A 25611-nucleotide genomic window follows, 5' to 3' on the forward strand; every position below is an offset into this window, starting at 1 on the left:
CTTATTAGATACTTTTTTCTTTGAGCATGGAAGCTTGAAGGAAATAATTCCGAAAAAAAAAAGAAGAGCAAATGTGGGTTGACGAACTTCACTGGTGGCATCCTAAAGAAACAGCTCACCAATTCTGACCACGATTCCCCTAGCCCCATAAACTTTCTTAACTCCTGGTCCTTTTCAAAACCTGATTCTACAACTTTCCCTTGGAACCTGTTAGATTCCTTATTTTCTTTGGATGAATTATTTTTCTGCTTACAACTGTAAGATACACTTTCTGTTGCTTGCAACCAAAGAGCCATAACGTACGTAGTTCCAGATCAGGAACTTCCTAACAGTGTAATAATGAACTGGACAAAAGAACAGAGACTGAAATAAAACAAAGATGATCCCATAGCCATTCTAATAAACATCACAGCCTTCCCACAATTAAACAAGAAGGTCAGGAAATCAACATTCAGCTCGAACAAGGAGGAATTAGGTCATGAGTTCGTTCTATCTTCCTAGCTCTGCAGCTACCAGGGTCTCTCTTATCCCTTTCAGATCCCTTCACATGTGACGAAATTCCAGGGAGGGAATGTGTTGAAAGAAAGAAGAGGGATAAATGAAGGTAAGGCAGGACTCTGAGTCCTCATTTATAACATTTTCACTTTTTGCTCTTTAAATAGAAGTACACATAATAAAAAAAATGAGAAGAGAAACCTTTGCAATGACAGGTAAAGCCTGCCTCTCTATTCAATTACTCCTTGTATTTCGCTAGGGCTGCCACGACAAAGTATCACAGACTACGTGGCTTAAACACCACGTATTTATTTTCTCACAGCTCTGGAGAAACCGGAAGTCTGAGATTCAGGTTGATTTCTTCTGAGGGCCATGAGAGAAGGACCTGTTTCAGGCCTCTCTCCTTGGCTTGCAGACGGTCCTCTTCTTGCCTTCATATTGTCCTCTTTGTATGTTTCTTTGTCCAAATTTCCTCTTCTTACAAGGACACCAGTCATGCTGGATTAGGGTCCACTTGAATGACCTCATTTTAGTTTAATTACCCCTGCAAAGACCCTCCCCCGCTTCCCGGGCTTCCCTGGTGGCGCAGTGGTTGAGAGTCCGCCTGCCGATGCAGGGGACACGGGTTCGTGCCCCGGTCCGGGAAGATCCCACATGCCGCGGAGCGACTGGGCCCGTGAGCCACGGCCGCTGAGCCTGCGCGTCCAGAGCCTGTGCTCCTCAACGGGAGAGGTCACAGCAGTGAGAGGCCCGCACACCTCAAAAAAAAAAAAAAGACCCCCCTCCCATCTCCAAACATAGCTGCATTCTGAGGTGCGGAGGGTGGAGGGGAATTAGGGCTTCAACGTGTGAATTTGGGGAAGGGACACAATTCAGCCCGTAACACTCCCGTTGCCCATCGCCTACCCACGTCCTCTAAAGGTCGCCACTATTCAGCAGGTTTTTGCCTTTCCATTTAGAAATTGTATATATGTGCCCACAAACATATATACGTATGTGATTTTGAAAAAAATATACAAATAAGACCATACTATACACATTTTATACACCTCTGTTTTTTCACTCAAAGCTCCATTTTGGAGATGTTTTTTCATCTGAGCACATGCAGACCCATGCTATTCTTTTTGAAGGTTTAGTCTACTTTTTGACTCCACCCTTGAGATTAGAACTGTGAAAAGGTCTTGATCCAGCGCAATCCCTCTTATTTTTTCTGTTGGAAAAGGAATGTAGCAGTGATGATCCTTTGAACGCAAGTTAACGGGAGATCACTCTAGCAACCTAAGCAAAAGACTCACTGACTCACTCCTCTCGGGAGGCTGGACTCCTTGTAGAGGACTTTGCAACAACTGAGGAAGCTCTGAAGGATCAGGAAGCAGAACCTGCTGTTATGACGCTCGTAGAAGGTACCGTTTGATCCGGGAGCTGCTGCAGAAATGAATGAACTCAGCCATGCACTTTTCAATATAACACAGTAACGCTGCCACACGTGGCAACTGCGCACTGAAATGTGGCTTGTTTGAAAAGAGCTGTAAGTGTACCATACATACCAGACTTCAAAGAATTAGCGCCAGAAAAATAAAACACTTTGTGAATAATTTTTATAATAATTACACGTTGAAATGATGATATTTGGGATATAATGGGTCAAATAAAATATATAATTAAAATTCATTTAACCTGTTTCTTTTAACTTATTTTTAGTAACTATTAGACAATTTTCAATTATACGTGTAGCTTGCACGTATATTCTCTTGGCCCATGTGCATTAACCATTTCTTCTTTCCTTGCTGAAAAGCCAAAACCCTGGTATGAAGAGTCCAATTGGCCAAGCTTAGGTCACGTGCCTGGTCTCCTGGCAGCACCAATGTGGACCTGGCTTCCAGGTTTACTGCCCCGGCAGGACTGCACATACCTGGGAGAAGGAATGCCTGCAGGGAAATTGAGGTGGTCAGAAAGAAGAAACTGATGCTGGGTGACAAAACACACTAAACACCCAATAGAAGCGATTAATGCCTGGCACATACTAGGCAATTAAAATGTAACTGTTGAAATGAATGACTAAATGATTGAGTGAACACACATGGCACAGTTGTGACTACTCTCTCCTCTCACTGTGACCTTCTTCATCTGGTCCCCACTTCCATCCTGGACCCAGAAGAAGGCACACTTCAAGTTATAAATAACTCCATATTGTTGCTTTCATAAATGACATATTTAGTGCTCTTTATCTGAGTTATTTTGTGGAGAAGTATACTAATCACTATCATGACTCATTCGTTTTGTTCATCAACTCAAGTTTTACTGAGCTAGTCACAAGTCAATTCTGAGACGTCTTCTTTATCTACACTCATGCCATTAGTGATCTCATCCAGTCTCACAGCTTTAAATACCATGTATCATATGATACTCAGATTTAAATACTATATATATATCAATAACTTCCAAATTCCTGTGAGAGTTCAGAACTCTCTCTCAAATTTTAGACTCTGCCAAATATCCAGCTGCCTACTTGGCACCTCTGCTTGGATGACTAAAGACATCTCAAACTCATCTTGTCCAAAATGGAAATGAAACACTTCCTCATCTCAGGAAACGGTAGCTCCATCCTTCCATGGCTCAGGTCAAAACCCTGGAGCTATCCCTGTCTCCTTTCTGTCAGAGTCCACACATAATTTGCAGGAAATCCTGCTGGCTCTACGTTCACCATCTCCAGCACCCAACCTGGTCCAAACACCCTCATTTCTCCAGGATTGCTGCAATAGCTTCCTAGTCGGTCTTTCTGCTTCAGCCTTTACCTACTAACAATGTACTGATATTTTCAAACAGCTTCCAGGGGATTCCTTTTTTCAAGTTTTATTAAAATATAATTGGCATATAACGGTGTATTAGTTGTGGGTATACAGCTTATGTATATATTGGAAAATGATTAACGTAAGTTTAGTTAACATCCATTACCTCACTCAGTTACCACTTTTTTCCTTTCGATGAGAACTTTTAAGAGCTACTCTCTTAACAAATATACAATATATTGTTAACTACAGTCACCATGCTGTACATTATACATCTGAAGAACTTATTTACCTTATGACTGGAAGTTTGTACCTTGTGACCACCTGCATCCATTCCCCACCCCCAAACCCCCGCCTCTGGCAACCACCAATCTGCTCTCTGTTTCTGTGCGTTCAGTTTTCTATACTCCCCATATAAATGAGATCATACGGTACTGGTCTTTCTCTGTCTGATTTATGTCACTTAGCATAGTACCCTCAAAGTCCATCCATGTTGTTGCAAATGTCAGGATTCCCTTCTTTTCCATGTATCACATCTTCTTTATCCACTCATCCATCCACGGACACTTAGGTTGTTTCCACGTTTTAGCTATTGTAAATAATGCTGCGATGAACAGGAGGTTGCAGGCATCTTTTTGAGAGAGTTCCTTTTAAATCATAAGTGATGTCATGTCATTTCTCCATTTAAAACCCTCCAAGGCACCCTATTTCCCTCAAAGTAAGATCCGAAGCCCTGGCAATGGCTTTCCGTGTCCTCAAGGATCCAGGACCACCTGCCCATCAGCTGTCGGCTTCCCTCTCCTTCTCTCCTGTTCGCTCACACCTCTACAGCCCTCCTGGCCTCCTTGTTGACCCTCAACCATGCCAGGCACACGCCCACCTCCATGTCCTTGCACTGGATCTTCCTTCTCCCTGGAATTCTCTTCATCCAGGTAGGTATGTCTATTGTTCATCCCCTTCAAGTCACTGATCAAATACCGCCTTCTCTCCGGGAGACCCTAACTACCATGTTCATTTCTTTACATTTTAGAAAAACAGTCGTTGACGTGGAGAATTTTCATGACAAGTGAAAGGAAGTGATAATGCTGTGTATTCATCAAGAATCTATCGTTGTTTAAAGTACCAACATATATGTGTGTATGCATCGTCAAATAAAGGTCCACACGATACATATTAAAATAGCAGGGATTATTCCCAGGGGACCTCATTCCTCACCTCAGCACTCATCCCTGATCGCATCTAGCCTGCTTTGCTTTTCTTCTTCCTATTGCACTTTTCACTTTCAAATACATGATTTTACTTAAAATAACATACTGATTTACTTATCTATTTTATTTATTGTTTTTGCCTGGCTTATCCTACTCCCATTTAAGTTCCATAAAGAAAGAGACTTTTCCCCCTATTCTAAGTGTCTACAGAAATGCCTGGCACATAGTAGGTATTCACTAATTACTTGTTGGATAATGAATGAATAAATGAATGACTCTAAAGGACAGACCAAGAATCGTCCCTCAAGGAATCTGCAATCTAAACATTTGTCTTCTTAGAATTGATCCTCTTATGAAAATTACCTTTTGCTAATCATGAATGTCCACTCTTATCTCTGGTGAAGTGTACCTTACTCATCACAAGAAAGAAACCGGTCAAGGTCATTTGAAGGAGCGAATAAGAAATATATATTTATAATAAATATAAATATATATTTATTTTACCAAAAGGAGATCTGTTGGCTGTTCTCAACCCCTTCCTTATTTTCAAGAGCCAAGTTAAAGTACCTGATCTCCGTAGAAACTAGATAATGACCTAGAGTGTTATCATGGCTACACTGCTAGATCTCTAACATGGAGAAAATGCGTTTGCATTTCATGATGCCGAATACTCAGCCATTTCGTGACCTTACCATCTGTTAGCATCTGTGAAATATTTCAAACGACCAAATAGCATTAAAATCACCTAAAAGAGTTTCTTGATTAGTGATAAACTTTTACAATTCAATTTAAAAAGTTTATAGCCCTTAACGCTGCAAGGACTGCCATTTTCCAAAGCACCATCCTGCTCTTTATCACTGGGATCTGACAGCAGCTCTGACCTTTTCTAACATCTTTACTGAAAGGAGAAGATGTGAAAAACATAATAAATGACCAAGGCTTTATTGATATTATAACCTGTAACTGTTAAAACAGGTTATGATAATTAGATCATGGGAAGTGATGCCTTATTACATAATGATCTGTTCCCCGTAGGTTGGTTTCTTTTGCTGACAAAACATCTTTTATGAGTTTTAAAACTTGCAAAGCCAATAAAATTGTGCAGGAACAAGCTGGATTGCATTCTGCTCAACACATCATCATCAGAATTGTCAGCCCAGTTCAAATACTAGACCTGGTAGAGTTGCTGCTGATGTCGGTACAGAAGAGCACAGCTGGAGCTTTAGCTCCCTGAGTACTCCTGGGGGCGGGGCTCCCTCTAGGGGGAAAAAAAAAATCTATGATGCCAAATAAGGTTCATCTTCTACAGACAGTGATAAAGGGAGTACCAGCCTAAGGATTTGTCCAAGGACAACTTTATTGATTCAAAATCAAGAATCATAACTAATGGAGGAAATAGAGGGAGTTTCCCCTACTCCTCCCAAGTCACAGCAAATCTAATTGGTATCAACACCACTCCTTGGTATTGACAAGCTTGGTTCTTTTTATACATCTGAGAACTAATGCCAAGAATGAGGGAAAAGGTAACAGACAGCTCAACTATCCACTGCCTCTAAATCTTTCCTGCTCTATACACATTCTCTAATCCCCATACATCTCTTTCTATTCCTTACAGCCCCTGAGACATGACTCAGACGAAAGAACTACTTTGGAAAATTTAACCATTAAGATATTAGGTTTCACCGTTTAATTACTACACCTTGTAATAAGTATTGATACCAGGTAAGAGAAATGCTTCCTTCTTTTTTATTCTTTCTCCAATGGTTTTAGATCGTTTTTTTCATTCTTCCAAACACATTTTATACTACATGTTTTAGGTTCACTGAAAAATCCTGTTCAGTGAGATTCCAAGTAAAACATCAATTAATAGATTAATTCGGGGGAATTAGCGCCCTTACAACACTGAGCTTTCTCATATACAAACATGGTCTACCTCCACTGAATTCAGGTGAATAGAGCTATTAAATATCTCACTATATCTAACAACTAAATTCTGTTATCACAGATTATAACAGATAGAATTCAGAAACATGTACTATACAATGCACCAATAAAGTCAATACAGGAATTGTCAAAGGAAGCTTTGCTGCACAGAGATCTTACTATGCTGATACGTTTTGCGGGCTCCGAGTTGTAACAATTTAACTCCACCTGTGAGAGTAGCATGGACATATATACACATATAAAATAGTTGGCTGGTGGGAAGCAGCAGCATAGCACAGGGAGAGCAGCTCAGTGCTCTGTGACCACCTAGAGGGGTGGGATAGGGAGGGTGGGAGGGAGGCTCAAGAGGGAGGGGATATGGGGACATGTGTATGCATATGGCTGATTCGCTCTGCTGTGCAACAGAAACTAACACAGTATTGTGAAGCAATTCTACTCCAATAAAGATCTATTTAAAAAAAAAAGTTTTTTAGACAAGATGTCCAGATTTCTTTGGCAGTGAACATATGTATAAATATAAATAAGTACAGTGCTTGGCCACTGCTACTTTAAAATACAATAAAATGTGTGGCTAAGGGATGATGGTTTTATTAAATTAATTTGAAAATGATTCTAGATTCTACAAATGGCAAGGTTCTCTGTGGGAATGCAAAGTCATTCTTGTTATTTTTCTGAGAAGATAATTGTAAATTCATTTGTTAATCTTATTGGCAACTGAGAACATACTTTTTTTTTTTTAAACCAGCCTGTTTATCTCTTGGAGCAGTGAATGTTTTGACTCTGTGGTGAAGGGCAATTTACATACGGCACCTCCAGAAAAAGTTTATTGGAGCAAATAATCTCTGAAATAGATCTCCAATTCCAGAATCTCATAGAAGTTGAGATTTATATCTGTAGTTCAGTAAGCAATGGCATTTTCATTTTGTTTATTAGCCTTGTTCACCAAAAGGAAGAAAATACAAACTTTAATATTGGGATGATCTACATTTTTTTAATAAACAAAAAAATCTAAAGCCATAATACCACCAAATATAAAAAATGCAAGATAAAGCAATGAATAAATTTACAGCTATATTCCTGGATTTGTATTTTTAAATTGTATTATGTAACATCATAAAAATCAGTAATACAAATACCCTGGTTTGAAAACTAACTTTCCTTATGCTTTTCTGAATTTTACAAAAACAATGCTAGCTGCTGTATTACAAATGATGACTGACAAATTATAGATAGAAAGATGCATACATATACAGAGAGAAGAAAAAAGAAAGGAGAGAGGAGAGAGGAATAAATAATTAACAAGGTTTGGGAAATATCTTATAAAAACTGGTTGGAGTAGTGGATCTATTTCTTTAAAAACTGCTGACGGGGGCTTCCCTGGTGGCGCAGTGGTTGAGAGTCCACCTGCCGATGCAGGGGACACAGGTTCGTGCCCCGGTCCAGGAAGATCCCACATGCCGCGGAGAGGCTGGGCCCGTGAGCCATGGCCGCTGAGCCTGCGCGTCCGGAGCCTGTGCTCCGCAACGGGAGAGGCCACAACAGTGAGAGACCCGCGTACCACAAAAAAAAAAAAAAAAAAAAAAAAATACTCCTGACAGCTATAGGAACTTAAAAAAAAAAATGGTCCTGCTGGAACCTTTAGTAGGAAAAGAAGTCAAGTGTAGATACGAACACGAGCCATAAGACCCATCATTTACAGAACTATTGCTGCAAGCACAGGCTCTTTCCCCAGAACACAGAACGGGTCCTGTGGTGTGCTGGAGCTGGTCTTTTCTCTATCTTAAGAACAGTGACTTCCACTGATTTCTGTGTTGTACATATTTGCATTACATTTTTGGAATACATTAATCTTTTGTCTCCTTCCGCCCCCTCCTAAATCATGCATGAGGGTGCTGAGAGGACAGGGCTCTTAAAGGGTTTTTCTCCATCCAATGTCTTCACCCCACACCCTTGAGGAAGTTACTCATCAACCGCATCGGAGGAAAGGATTTATGAGTGACTTTTTCACCCCATGAAACCAACATCTGTATTTGAAACCTTGACATTAATAAATACTTTATTTCACGCTTCCCAGATCACTCCTTTCTTTGCTCACTAGGATTATTCAGATAACGTTTATTTCCTCAATTATATTGCCAGCGCCTTTGAATGCGGCAATTACGGATTCGTTTTTTCTCTCTCCCCTCAGTACGGTCCCTTGTATTGATTGTAGGGACGCAAGCGGCAATTTATTAAATCAACCCCTCCTACCCATGAGCATATTTTGCTGCAGATACTCGACCTACAATTACGAATGAGAGGCGCCCAAATTTTCCAAACTGATTTCCACTATAATACCTTCACTCTGGTTCCCTGTGCTCAGAAGAATCGTCCCTCCATATGGTCCAGTGGGTCTTTCCATCACACATGAGGTCTCCGCTCCAAAGTCATCTCCTTAAAAAGGTCCTCCCGGGGCTTCCCTAGTGGTCCAGTGACTAGGGCTCCACACTCCCGATGCAGGGGGCCCGAGTTCAATCCCTGGTTGGGGAACTAGATCCCACAAGCCACAGCTAAAGATTCTGCATGCTGCAACTGAGACCCGGCACAGACAAATAAATAAATAAGTAAATTTTTAAGTCTTCCCTAAGCCCCTCATCTCCTAACCCCATACCCAGAGGTGCTCCCCCAAGCCCTGCCCCAGGCCTACCCTATCCCTTAAAGCTATTTCACTTTCCTCCCTCCTATTCATTACTGCCTGAAATTCTGTCCTCCCCCACCACTGTAAGGAAAGCTCTAGGAGGTCAGGGATTTAATCTGCTCATTCACCTGGGGCACAGCAGGTAAGCACTGAACACTGGCTGTATAAAGGCTGGGGACTCACGTCACTGCAGGTTTTATTTAGCTGGTCTCTCTCAACAGGTTGTGAGCCTGAGAGCAACACCCATGCACTGCTTCCCCTTCTGTGTCAGCCACAAACCTCAGGGCTTTACACGTTTACATGCAAGTTTTTCAATCTTCACGACAATCCCATGAGGTACAAATTGTTAGTCACATATCATAGATGAGGAAACTCAGACCAACAGGAGAGAGACAGCTCCTTAGAAGCAATGCCGGAATTAGAAGTCCACCCACTGGCTCTATACCATTCTTCACATTAACAATTCCACTTCTTCGGAAAAGCTCACTCCCTCCTCTAAGACCAATTCCCTAAGAGAAATACCAAAATAATTTTGAACAAACCTACCATTGTTCAAATAAGCAGGACGAACTACATAAGGGGTGAGTCCCGATGCAAAATGAAAATATAGGGTTCCTTTTATTAAAAAAAGTATTAAAAATTTGACAGTGGTCACAAGAGAGCATTAAACTAAGCACTGAGTAATGTACCAGGCCCTTCTGAGCAGGGGCCCTGCGTGGTAGCCCAAGTCACACTCCCAAGAAGACAGCCCTGGAGATAGGAGTATTTCCTTTCATGGTGGCTCATTTGGAAGGGATGATGGTCTTATTAGTTCCGGAATCTCCATCAAAAATTAAGCAAGTGTCTCTTATAACACTCTGCACCGTATTTCTCCTTTAGTCCTATGGCCACGTTGGCAAAACTTAGCAGCCATTTCAGACGTACCATTTTCACGGTAATTAGGCGCCTTCAAATTCCACTTGGCCTCCGGTTTGTAAGAGGAAGCAGGGAAGTTTGATTATGGGCTCCTCAGGCCTGAACAGGTGTCAACATAATTTTTCCAAACCAGGAGGTAAAGCTTTCGGACAAGCCAACTCTCTCAGCGCCTGTGCTAACGCTCTTGGCTGTTGGGATGATCTCTGCCCGAGGACACGGAGGCGATGGGCCCTTGGCACTGAAATGAGGGATGTGAGCACGTGGATTTCTCCCTCCCCAGTGTTTCTCTTTCGCGTGGCTCAGGCTCACCAGAGTGCCATCCTCAGGCCCCCTTCCTGGAATTTTCTGCCGTGTCCCCATGCAGAGGCTCGGATGCGTTGGTTGTCATCCAGAGGCGGTGGGCACCCACTCTACCACTCCAAACTCCATCTCTAAGTTTTGAACATCTCTACCTGAATGTCCCTGGGGAACGTGAAAACAGGAATGTATAGCCAGCTCTCTCCTAACCTCCGTGCACGATAGGTCCTGGAGAGATGTCTGTGGAATAAAACCGAAACCCAAAACGCCCACCTCCACTGATTTTCCCACTCATTCGTTCAAAATAAATTTGTCAGACTCTATGTGACACTGTCGTGGGTTGAACAGGGGCCTCCCGCAAAGACATGCCCTCAAAACCCGTAAATGGGACGCTCTTTGGGAAAAGGGTCTTTGAAGATGGAATTAGGTTACAGATCTCAAGATGAGATCATCCTGGATCAGGGTGGGCACCACGTCCAGTGACAGGTGTCCTCGTAAGAGGCAGAAAAGAAAATTATACGCAGGGATCCAGGGAAGGAGGCCACGTGAAGAGGAAGGCAAAGACTGCAGTGACGTGGCCACAAGCCATGGAGTGCCTGTCAAGAGACATCGAAAGCTGGACGGGGCCAGGGAAGATTCTCTAGAGTCTAAGGAGAGAACATGGCCCTGCGGACATCCTAATTTCAGACTTGTGGCCTCCAGAACGGTGAGAGGATACATTTTTGCTGTTTTCAACCACCGAGTTTGCAGTAATGTGTCTTGACAACCCTCTGAAACGAATACAGCCACGCTCTCTTAGGATGAGGCCAACAGTAAAATAAATAAGCAGATAAATCTATCATAATCAATATAACGCCTGGTCGTACTCAGGGCTGTGAATAGGGTTGCCAAATAAACTTCAGGGCACCAGTTAAATGTGAATGTCAGATAAACAACAAATAATTTTTAGCCAGAGCATGCCCCAAGTATGATGGTACATACTTTGACTAAAAAATGATTTTTTTGTCTTTAGCTGAAATGCAAAGTTAGCTAGGTATCTCGTATTTCTATTTGCTAAATCTATCAAACCTAGTTAGAAAGAAAGATAGGGCAGGGGGGCCAAGTTCTGGGCAGGCCTGAATGGGTGGTTATGGAAGGCCTCTCTGATGAGGGATGTTTGAACAGAGAACTGGATGAAATAAAAGGGTGAGTCATGTAGCCATCAGGGCAATAGTGTTCCAGGCCCAGGAAACAGGAAGGGCAAAAGCATGAGATGGGAATATGCTGGTCATTTTTAGCTTTATTCAGTGATTCTGACAGCAAGATAGCAAATCTCCTTCTCTCCTGAAATCCAAAATGTTCCTAAACTTAAAAACACGAAATCTGTGTTAAAGTATTCAGTAAGCTATTGATCTCAGCTTTTAATGAGCTGGACTTAGATTATTTAGATGTCAAGCAAGTCTGGTATCCAGGTTTTATGGTCCTCTTAAATAACCACAGGCAGTCCAGCAAGTAATAAAATAAAGCAAGGCAGCATACAGTTGCCACAGGAGGGCACGTGGACATATAATTAAAGCAGAGCCCAATTTTTATGTGCCTTTCTCTGCAACAGATTCGTCAACAAGAGCTTAAGCTACTTCACTGACTTTTAAATTGCTGGAGCTCCTGGCATCCATTCAGAAAGGGAGGTTTTATTTACCTTTTAAAGTTTTTTTTTCCCCCAATTACAAAAATGCATGCACATCCACACAAACACTTGCATGGGAATGTTCACAGCAGCACCATTCACATGAGCCAAAAAGTGGAAACTTCAAATGTAAAGTTGCTGCATTTAGTAAGTAAAAACACAAGATGTTTGGTTACTTTCACATTTCAGATAAACAATGAAACATTTTTTTAGCATAAGTATATCCATTTAGCGTAAGTATATCCATTATTTGTCCATTACTTGGGACAAATAAAATTGGGCATTCTTTAATCTGGCAACCCTACCCAAATGTCCATTAACTAGGGACTGGATAAACAAAATGTACTAGATCCAGACAATGGAATCCTCTTTGGCCGTAAAAAGGAATAAAGTACTGATATGTGGTCCATCAATGTGGACGAACCTCAAAAACATGCTAAGTGATAGAAGCCAGACACAAAAGACCATATATTGTGTGATTTCATTTATATGAAATATCCAGAAAAGGCAAATCTATAGAGAAAGAAAGTAGATTAGGGGCTGCTTGGGGCAGAGGGTGGGAATGCGGATTAACTGTGATTGGGCCCGACGCTTTTTGTTGGGATGATGCCACGTCTTAGAACCAGATTGTGGAAGTAGTTGCACAGTGTGGAAAATTTACTAAACATTTTTTAATTGTACACTTCGATGGTTGAGTTTTATGGTAAATTATATCTCGGTAACACTCACTGCAGCAAGTCAAATAGCTCAGACATATGTAAAAACATTAAATGCGTCCGTCTCCTTCCTCCTGAGGTAACCAATGTTATTACACAGTTTGGTGTCTTTCCTTCCACACATCTTTTTTTTAGATTATACAAACAAAAGCAAATATTTTTGCACATCTTAGAGACATTACTCTGCAATTTACACTTGCCATTTACCATATCAGGGACATACCTTAAGGTGAATCTATAGAGATCTATGTCATTCTTTTAAATACTTGCATAATATTCCATATAAGGATATCTTACTGTTTATTCAAACATCTTTTCATTTATTGATGAAGATTCAGATTTTCTCTTCCCCTCCCTTCCCTCCCTTCCCTCCCTCCAAACATTAGAGGCACCAGTCAATTTCCAAGACCACCAATTATGATGGGTATAACTACAAAGAAAATTATTACAAATGCATATGGGCTGTTACTACTACGTCATCTCCGAGCAATGTTCCAGGCTGGCTTAGTTCAGCACGAATTAGTAGGCTTAGGCCGTACCCACTATCCCAGCTCAGGCACCAAATAGTAAGTATAAAGTACCGATATCTTTGTGGTTGGTTGAGAATTATCAGCGGTTTATGAACATAGGTAAAATGGATGAGTAAGCATTCCCTCCCTTCCCTTCCTTCCTCCCTCCCTTCCTTCTTTCCTCCCTCCCTTCCTTCCTCCCCTCCTTCCTTCCTTCCCCTTTTTGCCCCTTCAAATTCTGCTTCAATAAACATTCGTGAACATATATTAAAGAGAGTCACTTAAAATTAGCACAAGGTTTCAGGATGACTAAAGAATATCAAGATACCAAAGCATCATTAAAGGTCAAAAATTTTACCTCATGTTGATATTGTGCTCTTAATTTAGACTTCACATCAAATGGTGAAAAGGTTATATTATGCATCCACTATCACAAACATTTGTCCTTTACTTTAAACACACTAATATGCATTTGTATCCTAGATACTAGACAAGGCATATTTCTCAAATATAACAGGCACATTGAGATTCAAGTTCTAAAATACAATGTCAGTGGGCTGTGGGATTCTAATTCTTTCATCAACAGCTAGATACAGAGATAAGTAGAAGATTAAAAAGTACGGAATCATTGATCATATCTCTGAGCACATACGTAAACACCTGGGGGAAAGCTAACGAATTATGAATGATGACAGAATTTATTATCAACTAGGCAATTTATGTGCATCATTATGTCATTTAAATACATAAGAGGTACATACTACTGTTGTATCCATTTTCCCAATAAGGGAACTGAGTCTTGGGGTTCAACATCACATACACAATGGACTCAGGATTGGAACACAGGCTCTAAACATCAAGGTCTTAGTGACTATTCACTACTGCTCACGGAAGAAATATTTTGGCTAAATATTTCGAACAGTCTGCTCTGCCCATGGATGCAATGGGAATCTTGGGACACCAGGTTAAAATAGAACATCATTCCTATCCTCAAGGAGCAGAACCAGTGAGAAAAACAGGCACGTAAACAGAAAACCACAGCCAGTGTGGTAAGGCAATGGGGGGTACCGGGTACTCAGAGTAGGGCTGCCCTAACCTGAATCACGAAAGCCTCTTAAGGCGACTCTTGAGTTGTACTCAAAGAGCCTAGCCATGTGCAACAGGAGGAAGGAGGACGGCATTCCAGGCAGAGGAAGCCACATGAGAAAAGGCTCGGAAGCCAGAAATATGCTGAAGAGCAAGACGAGTAACAGCTAGATGATCTCCTGGAGGGTAAACCATGAAGCGAGAAGAGACAGGAGATTAGTGAATCACTGGGGATGCTTTCAGCTGCAAGTCAGAGAACACTCTAAATAAGGAGCATACGCGGTAGGGCATTTATTATTTCACTGAACAAGAAGTCTGGAGGGAGGGCAGCTCCAGGAATGGTTAACTGGGAGTTCCAAAACTATCTTTAGAGCCTGTTTCTTACCGTCTTTCTGTATTACCATCCTCAGGATATTGGTTCTCAGGCCTTGGAGTTCCAGGTCTCGAGATGGCTGCCACAGTTTCTGGCATTTCTTCCTTTCGTAGATATATCTAAAGGAAAATAAGAAAACTTCTCTAAATTGACGAGAACCACCCAAGTAGACGAACCCTTGTGTCTTTTGTGTAGAATGGGGTCACACGCTACTGCCTAAAACCAGTCATTCAGCAAAAGGAGTGAGACCATCATATTACAACTGGTTTAGACCAATCAAGCTTCCCTCAGCTTCCCCTAATGGGCTTGGCTAATTGGTGAAGGGAAAAACGGGGTTCTGTGACCAAGGAAGAAGGTGGGGAGTAGCTCTGCCACAATGAACTTAGAGAAATAACCAAGAACTAAAAATAAAGGACCTAGACATTACCTTATAGCTCAGTTTTCCCAAATGTCAGTCACGTGAACACTGTCTTCACAGCTTTTTGCTATATTCATACATTACTAAATTTCATATTTATCTCCATTAGAACTTTTGCTATATCTCAAACTATCTGTAATATTGTTTACTTGATATTTCTTTTAAATTACCACATTTTATACATAATAGATTTGAAAAGAAAATTTTATTTCACTCTCCAAAGGAAAGCTCATGTATAACCTGCCATAAATCTAAGGCAAACATATATATTTTTATTTATACCATAAATAATTTATATTATTAATTTATATTGATAATTATTTATATAAGATATTTATTATATTAATTATATTACTATAGTAAGATAAATATATAATGACTATAATATATATTTTAATAGATGGTATAATACAAAATGTGATATATATATAAATAGTGATAATCTCTAAGACAACTTAGTAGAGCCTATAAATGTACATAGCCAATCTATTATAGCTTTGGGTGCTTTATTCCTTCTGTGAAAATGCCTCTAGAATAATGGGTTCTGCTTTATCCCCAGGGCATGAAAAAATATTAATAACTAGTAGAGAGGCCAAGGCATAAAATATGCATCATCTTCATTCCCCTTTAATATCGGATTTAAATCTTAATCAAGGAAGTAAAGGGGTTCCTTAGTTGTTGATCTGGTCCTTTCAGACAAAAGGAAAATGTTGTGAATGGTTTAATTCCACAGAAGCTTCTCCCCTATATTTATCTACCACCACAGGGTGGAGAATTAATTTAATATCTCTAGTCTTGAGCTTTCTGAAGATTCTGAGCCCTACGGCCACCATCATCTTGCAATATATTTTGACCTCTATATTTTCCGATACCTCAAGCTCAACAGGTTCAAAACCAAGTGAATAATTATCCCTGCAAAATAGCCCTTCATTTCCTGCTGATATGACTTCTCAATCAATAACAACAATTAGGATACCACTAGACTGTATGTAATAATAACATGTAATTACCTATTCTGTGCAAGATTCTGTAATAAATGTTTGACACTCACTGTCTCAGTTAACCATGACAGACTCACTGTGGAACATACCATCTCATAGAACACTGACACTTAGAAAAACCTGTAGAAAAGAAACTCATCGTACCGAGACCATATACATTGTAAGTAGTAAAAATATGTGACTCAAAGCTCGAATCTAATGGAGTTTGTCTTTTTTTTTTTTTAGCTTTCATTTCTCTGTTTGGGGAATATTCCTACCTTATGATTCAGAGCTTTCTTTTCATTATAGAAATGGAAAATGCCAAATACGTTCTTTCCAAGATTCTGTTGCAACTAAGACATCCTCGGACACATGTTCTAAGCTCTGACCTAGACACATCCACCCCAGACTTTGAATCAAAATAGGCGTATAAGGAAGGTGTTAGTAACACAAGGAAGGCAAGTAAGCTAAAGAGTAGTAGTTACATCCATTCTCCAAGGGCCACCAACAGGTTGTTTTAGCAGCAGCATCCCAGGGCCACCAGAGGTGACACTGACGGTATAAACTATGGTATCCCTACCCAAGCAACTATGAGAGCTATGCCTCCAAAGGACTAGTCTGGGGCATTGTTTTTGGCTGCATAATCTCCAAGCTTGTTTATTTGTCTCTTCTAGGGAAACTCTAAGCTACCCACTATCTCCTAATAAACCCTTCTCTGTTAAAACAAATAAGTGATGATTTCCGTTGCTTGCAACTAAAAACCCTGAGCGATAAAAGCTTTTAATATTTGTTCCAGATCATTTGAGGGGGTACCTCTATTAACTTCTCCCTATCTTCTAACATCTATTTAAAATGTAAGTCCCTGGTGGTCCAGTGAAAGGACTCGGTGCTTTAACTGCCGGGGCCTGGGTTCGATCCCTGGTCGGGGAACTAAGATTCCCCAAGCTGCGCGGCACAGCCAAATAAAAAAATAAAATAAAATGTATTTTTGTAGAAAAAGAAACAGAAATGGTAAATATTTAGGTCGATATAACAGACTATTCTTTTCCTCTCAGGCTCTCTAAAATACATTTGAATGATGAGAGCAAAAACGGTAACGCTGTCTGATAAGAGTTTTCAGTGTATGTAAATGTTATGCACAAGGCAACTTAACGTAAACGTGTATGGTTTCTGTATTTCATGTGAGGTGGTAAAAATTGATTCTAAGTAGACTGTTGAAAGTTATATGCATACATATATATTGCAATTCATAGATCAACCACTAAAAAATTACAAAGAATTTTGTCCAGACTTGGGCTTTGCTGATTAGGTTTTATTTTACCTGATAATTTACTTTATATATATATATATATATATATATATATATATATATATATATATATACGCACACACACACACACACACACACACACTCATTGTATATATGATATACTATATATATACTATATATATATATATATACTATATATATGTCATATATATATATACTATATATATAGTATATATATATATGCACCAAGACTTTCTTGTTGTATGTGCTACAAGGGGAAAAAATGTATGCTCCTTAACATTCAAATATTTCTTTTCTCAGCAGCTGGTTGAAGGAATTAAGCCATCTGCTATTTGGGGAAAAAAGTGAAAATCACTGCAAGTAGTTTTCAGTGGTTGGTGATGAATTCATCCTTATTAGCACACATTTTCTTGCCTCTCTTACTAATGTTTCTGATAACACACAGAAATAGTCACTGAATCATGATACATAATCATTTTAAAACACAAGTATGACTCAAATCAAAACAAGTGCCAAGTTGTTGATATCTACCTCCTATGCCTACCTTCTGAATCCGAGCTAATTGAACCGTTTGAGGTATGGTTTGTGCCCGACGAGAAAATACAAAATCAAAACAATGGATGACATCATGGATAGCCTAAAATAACTAAATCAGGAGGCTTGTCTATCAAACAACTTCCACACTCATAAAGTAATTATTGCATATGAGAGGACTTTGGGATAGAACAGATACGATCGCTAGAATTAGACTGCAAGAGTTCACATAGGAAAAACATTATTCCCTTAGTTTGACACTTGAAAACTTATCTGATATACAGTTTGGCAATATGTTCCCAAAGCTGTAAAAATGAACAAACCCTTTCAATTTTATTTTACCCAGCAGGTCTAAACAAATGGGCAATTTTCTTACTATGTGTCTAGCACTATGTGATGGATGTGGTAGGAAACAAGACAGACAAGGTCCCTCCATACTTAGTTCTTATGAGAATCTAACATCCAACACTTTATCCTCAGGAAACTCTATGAATATTTATCTCAAGTATTTAGCGATGAGAAGATACATGACTGCAGTATATTTAATGATGAAAATCTGAGGAAAACCTAATAATCCAAAACCATAATAGGAGACTGATAAATAAAATAAGAGAAATGAAATTAAAAATGACATTACAGAAGAATATTAAATAACATACAAATACGATTTAAATATCTTAACCAAAATAAATAAGCTACAAAACAATATACCCTATAGAATATAATCTCATTCTCAGTTTTAAAATCTGTATGTATGGATGATTTCCTGTGGCTGCCGTAACATTCGATAACTTACTACAAACTGGGTAAAACAACTGGCTTAAAACAACAGAAATGTATTCTCTCACAGTTCTGGAGGCCAGAAGTATGAAGTCAGGTGTCAGCAAGGCTGTTTTCTTCTGGAGGCTCTGAGGGAGAATCAGTTGCTTCTGTCCTGGCTTCTGGGGGTTGCCTTGGCAATCCTTGGTGCTCCGTGGTTTGTAGATGCATCAGTCCAGTCTCTGGCTTCATCTTCACACAGTATTCTCTCTGTGTGCCTTCGCTTACTCTTATAAGGACATCACATGCATGGAACTTGGGGCTGATCTTCATCAGCATGACCTCATCTTAAGTAATGAAGTCCTCTGCAAAGACTACGTCCAAATAAGGTCACATTCTGAGGTTCCAGTGGACGTGAATTTGGGGGCAACACTATTCAACACAAGACAGATAAATAGATGATAGACAGAAAAAATAATTGGATGGGCACACTCTAAAATGTTAACTCTAATTGCTTGTGAAGGTGGAAATGTAAGTAATTTTTACTTCCTCTTCTGCTTTTCTACATTTCCTAATTCGTTAAACAATCAACATATTCATTTGAGATAAAGACAAAAGCACTTTAGAAATTATCCTCATGATAATATTGCAGGATGGAAGGTGTATTAGTCTGGGTTCCCTAGAGAAATAGAATCAATAGGAGATCTATCTATCTTATCTATTACAAGGAATATTATATATAATATATATACTGTATGGAATTGGCTCACACAATTATGGAGGCTGAGAAGCCCAGCAAGCTGGAGGCCCAGGGGAGCTGATGCTATAGTTCTAGTCCAAGTCCTAAGGCCTTAGAACCAGGGGAGCCGATGTTGTGCACTCCAGTTCGAGTCTGAGTCCAAAGGCGAGAGAAGACTGATGTCCCAGCTCAAAAAGAGTCAGGCAGAGAGAGATAATTCTCTTTTGCTTTTTTGTTTTATTCAGGCCTTTAACAGATTGATGAGGTCCATCCACGTTGCCGAGGGCCATCTGCTTTACTCAGTCTATTGATTCAAATGTTCATCTCATCCTGAAACACCCTCACAGACACAGCAGAATAATGTTTGACCAAACATCTGGGCACCTTCTGGCCCAGTTAAGTTGACCCATAAAATTCACCATCACAGAAAGTCTTGAGTCATTTTCAATAACTACTAGCTTATTTATGAGGGAAATTCTGAATCACCACTATGAAAGGAAAACAAAGGTCTCATCATAAGGGAAGTTTTTTAAAAAATTAAAATTAAACACTTCATCTAAAAAGAATTTTGTAAACCATCCGTGGTGCATTTACTAACTTATTATGTAGGAACTATTATTATTCTATTTTATAGGTTAGTAAATGGCATTAAAAAAGGCATAATGCCAACCCCCAAAATTCATCTGAGATGAAGACAGTACTGAAAGTGAAAACTAACTTTAGACCCAAGCCTTGGATCACTTACATAATCAAAGCAGAGTTTTAGGGAAACAAACTGAGCCTCAAAACAAACTGGATGGAAAGAGAGAGAAATAGGAAGCAAGGAAGAAAAGGCGTGAGATGGGACAGTAGAATGAAAAGGAGAAAAAAATCTAGAAATCTAGATGTTACGGGCTGAATTGTGTCCCCCTAAAATTCGTATGTTGAAGTGGTAACCCCTAGTACCTCAGAATGTGACTGTATTTGGAGATAGGGTCTTTAGAGAGACGATTAAGTAAAAATAAGGTCATTAGAGTGGGCTTTAATCCAATATGATGGTATTCTTATAAGAAGAGGAGAGTAGGACACAGACACACACAGAGGGAGGGCCACGGGGAGAAGACGGCTGTCTGCAAACAAAGGAGAGAGGCCTCAGACGAAACGAATCCTGCAGCCACCGTGATCTCAGAGTTCCAGCCTCCAGAAGCATGAGAAAATTAATTTCTGTTGTTTAAGCCACCCAGTTTGCAGTACTTTATTATGGCAGCCCTCACTAACTAAAACACTAGGAGTACTAACCATTCTGAGGAACATCAAGATTTAGAAATGCATTTGCCACGCAGGATACTGAAGCAGGGGTGAAAAAGGGAGGTGTCTGAAAGAACTCTGAAATTTAAGGACTTCTCCCTCCAGACAGGGCCTTCTAACTAAACATAGGAGCAATGAGGTATTTTAGAACCACCAGCTGCTTTTCTTTACGATTACTCCCAATTTCTAATCCCTGCTGGGCCAGAAATTATTTTTAAGGCTGATGTAAAATTCAGTAGTTTACAGAACATTCTTTCATGTTACGACTGCAATTATTATTAAGTTGGGGAGTAAACGGTCTACTCTTCAGAAGTTCTGAAATGATAGTGGGTGTTAGTCTTCCAACATTCACAGAATTCTCCTGCAAATTTCTGCTCCTTTTTAAAGTTTTAATTATAAACAGGTTAAGCATTCAGAAAATAATTTTGCGACACGACACATACCACCAAGATTTAATCATAGTTAATAGATTTTTACATTTTCTTTAGCTCTTTTTATCTTTCTCTTTTAAAGAAAATAAATTATAGATTTGACTTAAGTTTATTTCTTACACCTTTTCTCTGCCTCCTTCCTGAGATAATTACTCTATATATTTTTAGACTTTAATATATATACACACATATATACAGACATATATATACATATACATATGTACACACACACAAATACATACATGTATGTACATATATACACACACGCACATATATTTCCTTATAATATATCCTTAAGCAACATATTATATAGTCTCCTGTTCTTTGAAAACACAGATAAATGGTAAACCTTTTTTTTTGGCTCAACATTATGCTGTTGAAATTTATCCTTGTTATAAATGTAGAATTCATGCAGTTCTGCCGAGGCGTAATCCACTGCATGAATAAACCGCAGGTTATGTATCAGTCACCCTGTTGATGGAAAATTAGGCTGCTTCACTTTTTCAGCTCTGATACACGGCGGCAATGAACATCTCTGCGTTCATCTCCTTATGCCAAGCAACTTTCTCTTTTTCTCTCTCCTCCGCGCAGTTCACAAACCTCCCCTCTGGCCTCGACTAGGGATACCTCAGCCTCCTCCACCCCAGAGGCAGTGTCAACTCTTTGATGAATTTGCTGATATGGGCTAAACGGAGACAATTAAATCCTCTTTTATTTGTAACTTCGGCTCACATTTGAATCCAAGTCTCCAGATGTCGGGCAGCATGCGTCATTTAGTGGGAAATCGTATTAAAAGGATGGTACTGTGTCCTTGGTAAATGGGTTAATAATATGAGAAGGCAGTTAAACATTCCATTAATCATTACATTGCTTGAGGGAGAAAATATTAAACTTTGCTTCCTTACCTACTCTCAAAAGGAGTCACGAATCCTGACTCTGTTAATGAAGGAAAACTTGTTCTAAGGAATGAATCTGGTTGGGGAAGTACCATGAGATTTCCCATCAAACTCACCTAAGCTGCAATCATCTTTTGTTAAAGAAGTTGATTATGGGGAAAAGACTTAATGTCTTTAAATTATAGTGTTATTATAACATTTTTAGTTTTTTTTTTTTTTTCGGTACGCGGGCCTCTCACCACTGTGGCCTCTCCCGTTGTGGAGCACAGGCTCTGGACGCGCAGGCTCAGTGGCCATGGCTCACGGGCCCAGCCGCTCCGCGGCACGTGGGATCTTCCCGGACCGGGGCACGAACCCGCATCCCCCGCATTGGCAGGCGGACTCCCAACCACTGCGCCACCAGGGAAGCCCCTAGTTTTTTTTTTTTAACCTTTGTGTTAAAATTCAGGACTTACACTTTGAAAGAAAGCAGTGCCATGGAAGCTGTTTCCTTCCCACCTCAAGGGAAGTGGCACCATGACAATAATGTGGTTGATTTAACCAGGTATTCACTGAACCATATATTGAACATTTATTATAATATGGCTGTCTATTATTTTGAGTGTTTATGATATGATGCAGTGACACTCACTTCACATACATTAACTTACTGAATATTCAAAATCATCTAACAAGATAGGAATTGTTATCCCCATTGTAGCGATGAGGACATTCAAGCACAGAGAAGTTCAGCAACTCACCAAAGTTCACAGAGCAAAACTGGACTGGAATCCAAGTCTGACTCAAGACCCTATGCTTTTACCTCTTCTTTGGGACTACACTGTATGTTCTAGAGATACAAAGATGAACCAGGCATAGACACTCCCCTTGACAGGCTCATAATCAAGTGACAGAGAGAAGATGACCTTCATGAGCAAAGGGGTCAGGTCTACCTGATTTCCCAGTGTTCTCAGCACTTCCCAGGGCATGGAATATAACAGGTACTTATGAGTTAATTAATGAAGGAATGACTCCCCCAATGAATGCAAGCGTGGCGTAAGCTTCACTAAAGAGGGGAAATGTGAGTCAGTGCTTGCAAGAAGATGATGATGTGTCCGGGAAAATCACTCTTGGTGGGGGAAATGGCAAATGCAGAGGGACAGCTTTCAGAAGGCACAGCTTGATGGGGAGCAATGAGAAGTCACAGTGACAGTAGACTATTTCCTCTTCTGACTTTGACACCCTGATTTTTCCTGAGGAACGAGCTCTTCCACACTCATCCTAAGTGATTCAGGTGGTATCAGTGCCCCACTGCTCAGCTCACATGTAGGACAAGGGCCCAGGCCTGGTCCATCAGTATATTCCATTCTCCTGAACTTGTGGATTGGTTAAGGGATGAGTCTTGGTTAAGGTCATGATACTTGCATGACCCAAGCAAGTATCTCAGAGTCACCCCAGAACTTCTGTTTGAACTATTGAGAAAGGGAAGTTCTCTTTTCTCTCCTCCATCTCCAGTTATTGAGCTCAGCCAATATAAACCTGGAACTGTCACTTAAAGAAGACCTTCTTGAGAATGAAGCCAAAGCAGATGGAGAAAGAGATGAAGTTCTAATCACATCCTTTGAGCCCTGGATCCAGCCATGCCTGAAGCCAGAACTATCCCTTCATTATCCAGATACATCATTCAACAAATTCTTTTTTGAAATAATTAACGTCGATATAGCACAGCGGTTCAAAGTCCAACCTCTGGAGTTAGATGGTTAATTTCAAGTCCCCCCTCTGTCATTACTAGCTGCAAGACCTCAGGATGACATGACACATATAAAGTGTTAGAACAGTGCCTGTCATGTAACTAACCTCAGTGTATGTTAGCCATTATTATGAAGGCAGTTTTATTAGCTGTCTTGTGACTTACAACCAAAATATCCCATGGTGGTCAGTTTCATGTGTCAACTTAGCTGTGCCATAGTTCCCAGTTATTCAATGAAAGATTAATCTAAGTGTTGCTATGAAGATATTTTGTAGACGTGGTTAACATTTCCAATCAGTTGACTTCAAGCAAAGGACATTATCTTTGATAATCTGAGTGAACCTCATCCAGTTGAAAGGTTAAGAGCAAAACTGAGGTTTCCCTGCAGAAGAAGTTCTGCCTCAAGACTCAAGACATCAGCCTAGAATTTTCAGCCTGCTGTACAAATTTCAGACTTACAGACTTCATAATCATGTAAGCCAATTACTTAAAATAAATCTCTATCTATCTATCTATCATCTATCTATCTATCTATCTACCTATCATCCATCTATAATCTGCTCCCACTGGTTCTATTTCTCTGGCAAGTGCTGACCAATACAGATCCTTACTAATACCTTTTTTTTTTTTTTTTGCAGTACGCGGGCCTCTCACTGTTGTGGCCTCTCCCGCTGCGGCGCACAGGCTCCGGACGCGCAGGCTCAGCGGCCATGGCTCACGGGCCCAGCCGCTCCACGGCATGTGGGATCTTCCCAGACCGGGACACGAACCTGTGTCCCCTGCATCGGCAGGCGGACTCTCAACCACTGCGCCACCAGGGAAGCCCTTAATACCATTTTTTTAAAACTAGAAAAGAGAAACTAAGTAATTAATTTGGAGCCCAAATGATCTACCCTGATAAGCTAGGGTGCTCCAAATAAAGACTGTTAGCAAACTATCTTAAGACTACCACTTTTTTCCCTTACATTTAACAAGAAATGATGCAGAAGGTGAGAAGCAGGGAAGGCAAATAAAATCTGAAATAAAATCATTGTTAGGGTTTAAGTTGACATATTGTATGATAGCAGGAGTTGGAAGGCACTTTGTGTTTTTCTGGGCCCTTGATAATTTTCTTGGTGCCAGAAAACTGTTCATGTTTTTTAAACACTGCAAAGTGTCTGCTTTTTCCCTTCAGCACATGGGAAATATCATCACATAAATGATCTAACCACATATAACTATACCAGAGAGATTGGGATTTATATTCATGAAGAACCCACAGACACATAATTCATCAGCGGTGCTGACATAAGTGAGTAGTCAAAGGGCCTCAGTGGGCCATAGATCAATTCTATATCTTCGATATATTTAGTACACTGTTAAGTTATACAGCTCTTCATCTTGGAAACTGTCATCGAGGAGATTGCACTCTGGGCTTGTAACTGCTGAACTATGGGGGCTGCATTTCATAGACTTGCATGTGGTCTGTGTTTCATTATATCTAAACACTATGTTTTCCCAATAATTCTGTAGTGACCTCAGTACTTCAGGCTTTATGTTGATTTATGGGGCATTCCAGATTCCAAGAGGAAACTTCCCAATCCCAGAAGGATCTGACCGAATGGACATATTATTTTGCTGCTAACATGAGTGGGCATAAATCTCTTCTCTCTTGTGTAGAAGCTTATTAGGGTGCCACTAAGCTAGTTACTGCCCCCATAGACTCAATATTGCCAAGTATTTTGAGAGAAGAAAGACAGGTGAAGGTGAGTAATTCATGTTCATTTCACTGAGAAGATGGGGCCCTCTATCTCATCCCTATGTAGAATGCCATTGAATGAGCTAAGGATAAAAGCCACATCTAGACATTAAAAAAGAATAACTTCTTTATTA

General features: G+C 40.1%; 1 protein-coding gene across 7 annotated transcripts in view; it reads right to left on the reverse strand.

Moving 5' to 3' along the window:
• DOK5 (docking protein 5) overlaps positions 1–25611 on the reverse strand; it is a 1081787-nt gene that overhangs the window by 989426 nt on the left and 66750 nt on the right. For 3 of the 7 annotated variants that reach the window (XR_013824126.1, XR_013824128.1, XR_013824131.1), the window contains one exon: positions 14688–14794. The gene's annotated coding sequence lies outside the window, so the exon portion shown is untranslated. Of the gene's footprint in view, positions 1–14687; positions 14795–18746; positions 19090–25611 lie in introns of all 7 variants that reach the window. The other 4 variants (XR_013824125.1, XR_013824127.1, XR_013824129.1 and 1 more) reach the window with 3 other exon arrangements.

Source organism: Stenella coeruleoalba (assembly GCF_951394435.1).
Source record: "Stenella coeruleoalba genome assembly, chromosome: 15".
NCBI lineage: Eukaryota > Metazoa > Chordata > Mammalia > Artiodactyla > Delphinidae > Stenella > Stenella coeruleoalba.